Source organism: Hakea prostrata, chromosome 9 (genome assembly GCF_041222555.1).
Source record: "Hakea prostrata isolate BN-2017 chromosome 9, UWA_Hpros_2, whole genome shotgun sequence".
In the NCBI taxonomy this organism is placed as follows: Eukaryota; Viridiplantae; Streptophyta; class Magnoliopsida; order Proteales; family Proteaceae; genus Hakea; species Hakea prostrata.
This window is the reverse complement of record NC_142608.1, coordinates 20,593,790-20,599,916: the sequence shown is the minus strand read 5'-3', so window position 1 is coordinate 20,599,916 and position 6,127 is coordinate 20,593,790.

The following is a 6,127-nucleotide window of genomic DNA, read 5'->3' as shown; positions in this document are numbered from 1 at the left end:
TCCAACAATAGTAGGAGTACCTGCAGAAAAGTCTAACAAAATATGTTGCAAAAAGGAGTGAGTTCAAAAGAACTCAGCAAGGAAAGTTATTCCATAATACATAAGCCATATGATATCAATCATGAACTGATGCAGATGATATGAGACATAAGATGCAAATATGATTCTAACTCTAAGTATGCTGGTCTCTATGGTAGACATGCTTTAAGTCATAACACCATACTTCTTTAGGTAGTCTCAGTCACTCATCACCGGGGGGAAGTTGGGTCCTGCATCCCTCTCGGACAAATCCATGTTGGGGGTTTCGGTCACCACTCTCTCACATCACCATTTGGTCTAAGTATTGGCGCATGTCAAAGTAAAGCCTAGCCCAATGCAAGTCATCTACTTAGTCATATCATGTCAGTTCCAGATACGTCCATTCCTCCCCTCTCGGGATCCTTTCCGGTATCCTTCACACTAGAGTCACGGATATTACTCACCGGACTCATCAACCCTATTGGTCATCCACAAATGGTAAACGGGAAGCTCTCACGTCCCCTCACGGATCATTTCACCGGTCTTGAGTGCCCGTGAGCCCAAGTCTAGCCATTTGCAACCCTACCAATAAATGGCCCCTTCCGGGTATCCGCAATGCAATTTATGTCCTCTCACGGAGTGGTTACCGGTCTTGAGCGCCCACAAATGCACACTACTACCACGGGTCGTTCGGTCTCAATGCCCTTCCGATTCGGGTCTGATATGACAGGGCATCCTAGCCATACATCTAGACAAGTCCTATGTATGTCATCCAATGATCCAGAAAGCGTCGATGGGCATCTTCGGAGAACATCCCATACTATTCCCTCCGATGTCCAAGGACAGAAGTACCAGTAGGGCACTCCCCAATCCCAAATCATACCTAAGGAATCACATGCTTATTTCCATCCATTACATATCAACAATACATTATCATATTGAAAACATGTCATAACATCTCATAATACAGTATATAAATAAATGACAAGAATAAGTAAACATGATAAATCAAGTAATTAAGCATGGTGTTACTGTCATAAGGTAACTACAGTAGTCATATGATGTCTAAAATCAATTAATAAGTTAAGTCTACTAAGTTACCAACAGCAGTGTAAAAGTCATACAGTCTATGTTATATGGCAATAACCATCCTTACCTCAAATTGTGAAGAAGATGATCCGAAGTCACAAGAGAATGGTTCAATTATAGTCTTAAAACCCTAAACAAACATATATGAAGGATTAGAGAAGAAATCAAAACAATCGGAGATCGAACGGATCAAAACTGGGCAAAAGTTTCTGACAGCAACCTTGTTGGTTGATACATTGGGTTGATGGTATCGACCAACAAAGTCTTGGACAGCAAAATGGGATTTTTGGGTTTTGGCTCAAAATGGGTCTTCCGGGTCTCGGATCGATATGAAACTTGGAGGGATGCTTAAGAACAGTAGCAGGAGACTACGTAGAAAGACTTAACATGATCCAATGGTCGGATTGAAAACCCCCAATTTGAGGTCCTAGGTTCAAACTTGCAAGACCCATGTTCTTCAATGAAAACCATTACAATTGCAAGAGAACTTAGGAATTTAATCAATAGAATGATGAGCAACAGAATATAGACAATTACTAACATATAATCAGACCTAATTGAAAGAGAAAATCAGATTAAGAAATGAATTCATGTTGTAAAGAAGAGGAAAATCAAAATAAGAAAGCAAGAACATCATCTATGAGAATCATAGCATGGAAAGAATGAAGAGAGGTTTAATCAACCCAAGAGAGCTTGTAGAAGAGGTGGTTGCAAGGTTGCAGCACCTTCTCCACGAACTCAGTTGTGAAACCCAGCCCTAACCTTGACCCGGAAACCTTGTTATTTGTAGGTCCGATGACCCGAAGTAAAGTAAGAAGTCAGCTTTGGGCCATCCCAGTAGAGGACTTGGTGTCTGGCTTTGAATCCATGAAGGTTGATGATGAGGTGCTATTTATGGAAACAGAATCCTGATGAAGATCTAATTAGTTGATGGACTTGGAGTGATCTCTATCTTGGTTTGAAGGCATTTCTACCTACTAGGTAAGTCACTTGACTTGTGTGCAAAACCCCTTTAGGTTTGGATTTGATCCGGGCCTTCAATTCCACGTTTTGGCCTTCTTTAGCTTCGCATTGGTCGACTGATTGGTCGATCGGGCCGATCGACCAATCCACTCGACCAATGGGTGCTTGTCTTTGGCAATTAGGTTGATTCTTGCTCTATTTAAGCCTAACCTCGAGTCCACTTCGTATTTGCTGCCTCCAAACCCTCTCGGAACGAACCAAAGACCTCTCGCAAGTCATCTCTCTTGCATCCTTGGAGTTTTCTTGGCGGATCTTCGTCGGAACTCTTCTTTTTGCATCAAAAGGTATGTCTACTCTCTCTTCTTCTCCTACATCTTTGTTTTTCTTTCCTTTTTGAGTTGAGACAGTGGAAGAGATGCTGCATCCTCTGTTGCAAACATCTCCGAACATGTTCTCATGATCATCCTAAGGATTAAAGGCTAGAACAATGATCTTAACCATGATCATTGCAAGCTTTTGAAGGATTCATGATCAAACCATGATTTAATCTCTGTTAATTTCCTAATCTGAATTCCCGATCTCTTTGGATCTTCTTTCATTGATCATGTTAGTGGTTAATGGTTGTGTTTTCTTTCTATGATCCATAATCCATAGAATTCTAGTTGTTCTCTTCTACCTTACTATGTGTTCTTCATGATGCATGATAGTACATATATGGTAGGTTTTATTTCCTTATTTAGATTTATGCTTCTAAGCCTTATACCATGAAGACCTATGCATGTTTTCATGTTTTCATTACCAAAAGCAATGATCCATCTTCCTATTGTTCTTGTCCTTGTTTTCTATTTCAAAATTCATCAAGATCCATGTTTGATTTATTTATGGTAACTTTTTGTTTCCTAATTGGGATCTTGATACCTTGATTTGATTAGTGTTTTGAGGTCCCCTATATGCTAGAATACTACTGATGTAGTCTACCCCTTGATTAGTACCCTTTTGAACCACCAAATTCGGATTTCATATCTCAAAACTCTGATTTTCTAAGCTTATCGTCTCGCATTGGTCGACTGATTGGTCGACTGGACCACTCGACCAATCCACTCGACCAATGAGTTCAAGCAACTCGGAATTGGTCTGTTTCGGATGTTTTGCTATATTTTCTGTTAGGGATCTTTCCTAATATGTTGTATATACTTGTTTAGGACCTTCTTCTCAAGTTTGCCAAGATCTTACTTGATTTCTTAGGATTCTTTGCGAGTTATAAAAGGTAAGGATGGTTATTTCCTTAATTACATAGATAGCATGAATCTAGTTTCTATATTTGAATATCATTAATATGTTTCCTAAATTAGATTCTTACAATGATATACTACTGTTGATTAACTTTGATTACAGTAGCATTACTTATTCATATTGAATTGATTCATGTATGATTTACTTACCAATGTTATACAAATGTTTGTAAATATTGATTTCTTTCCATATATGGAGTTACCATATATGTGATGATATGAATTGATGCATGTGTATGCTTACGTATGGTTTGGGAAGGAGAGGTGTCCTTTTGACATTTCTGTCCTTGGACTACTACGGGAATATTATGGGATGTTTCCGGAGATGCCCTCTGGACACCTTCCTAAACTGTTGGATGACATATATAGGATTGTCTAGTAGTGTTTGGCTAGGATGTCCTGTTATGTCGGACCCTAATCGGAGGGGTATTGAGACCGAACGACCCGTGGTAGCAATGGGGATTCATGGGCGCTCAAGACCGGTAACCAACCCGGTGAGAGGACAGGAATCACATTGTGGGGGCCATTTATTGGTAGGGTTGCATATGGTTAGACTTGGGCTCACGGGCGCTTAAGACCGGTAACCAACCCGTGAGAGGACGTGAGAGCTTCCCGTTTGCCATATGTGGATGATCAATAGGGTTGGTGAGTCCGTAGTCAGGGACTATGAGGACTCTAGTGTGAAGGATACCGGAAAGGATCGTCGGGGGACGAGGAATGGAAGTATCTGGATCTGACTTGATGTAACCAAGTAGAAGACTTGCATTTTGGCTAGGTATTACCCTGACATGCGCCGGTACTTATACCAAATGGTTGTGAGAGAGTGTGTTGACTTAACCCCCGCCAAGGTTTGTCCCGAGGGATGAAGGACCCATTACCAATCGGCTGCTCAAGACCGGTGAAATGATCCGTGAGAGAATCCAAGATATCTTAAATGGTTGAGGATGTGAGTGGACTTTCCTAAAGAAGTACGGTGTTATGACTTAAAGCATGTCTGCCAATAGAGACCAGCATACATAGAGTTAGAATCATTCATTCATTGGTTGTCTCATATCATATTGCATTATGTTTGTTCTGGAATTCTGCCATGTATGTTATTATGGATTTTAACTGCCTTACTGAGTTTCTTTGAAACTCATTCCTTTATTGTACAATGTTGTTAGACTATCCTGCAGTACCGAATACTATGACGGTCCCTATGAGGAAGCGCAAGGCGAAGAGGCATATCTCCGGGAAGGTGATTGCGGTTACCACAATTACTCCGAAGATTCCGCGGGTGGTTATGCTCTGTACGATGCTTAGTCCGACCATTGAGTGGAAGCGTCCTTGTGCCATTTATGAGATCTACACCTACAAGGATGTCGTCTACAAAGTGGAGAATAATTTAGTTACCCAATGTACTTGCTACTGGGATTAGTTTTTATCTAGTTTATTCTTTCGAGCTACTTTTCCGCTGGATGTAAAGTGGGATTTTTGCTTCACTTTACTTATCTGTTGACACTCTGATTATATATTTAGTATTCCGTTTCATTTATGATTCATTCTTTCTTTATTGAATCTATGATTTATCTTCCGCACTCTTGTTATGGTTGTTCATGATTATGTTATTGCTTATGTGGGAGGTTGATCACTCGATACCCGATCTTCGGGCTGTGGATCACACTCTCGGGTATGCCGGATAGGGTACCGGCTGGGAGGGCGTGATGATTGGTATCGAGCCCAAGGTTCGAGGAGATCCTAACCATAAAAGGCAACAACTGAACATTCCTGAGTCATTGATCCGAAGTGACTCTTCTACTCTTAGAAGTGAATAATAGAACACCTGAATTAGAAACTTGAACTTTGAGGCATAACAGAACATTTCGAATAACATACCATAATTATACTTGAACAAATGACACTAATGCAAGGAAAAGAAAAGTGCATAACATACAATAAATAAAGAGAAACAAAATGAACTTCATTAATTTCAAAGGTTTTACAATGATTACATCTGAAAAGCATAAATGGAAAATCCTAAGGTACGGTCTATCTAGGTGATCTACTCGATCTCTATATGCTCCGAACTCCTCTCGCTAGCCGAGTCACCCGATGCTCTATCTGTCTGTCGAGACTCCATCCTCTCGTACATCTGCTCTGTCCGACCTCCATCCTCTCTAGCATGGAAGTCATCGATCTCATCTGTGCACCAAGATCTGAAGTCTCCGGGAACCGCATGTGAAGGGCCACCCGCCTCGAAATGTGATGAAGGAAACTCGTGATGCACGGAGCTCAGCCTCGCGCATATCTCGTATCATCTCCGGCCTGATCATCACTATCGGGACCGATATCCTCTCCTCCATCCTCCGATCCCTCATCCTCATCCTCCGACTCATCATCATCCTCACCCTCCGGACCAGGAGATCTCTCTAACCGATGAAGTCTCATCCGCCCGAATGGTCCGAGTCCCAATGGGGTATCCCCGTGATCTAGTGTCCATCGGAGTATCCTCGAAACTCACCCCGAAATGCACGAAGATCAAAGTCGAAGCCTCCCATAGCAAAGGTTCCGCATGCTAGGCCGCAGAACTAAGTCCAGCATGACCTGCTGAATGATGTAGGAAAGATCGATCTCGAAGCCCATGTAGATGCGGTAAATGACCAAGGCCTCCATCACCGTGACCCGATGGTGATGTCCGGCTTTCGGCATGATGTTTCGGCCGACTATGCGACCGATAATACGTGCGGAACCCGTCATCCGTCCGCTAGTCCACGGTGTGAAGCATC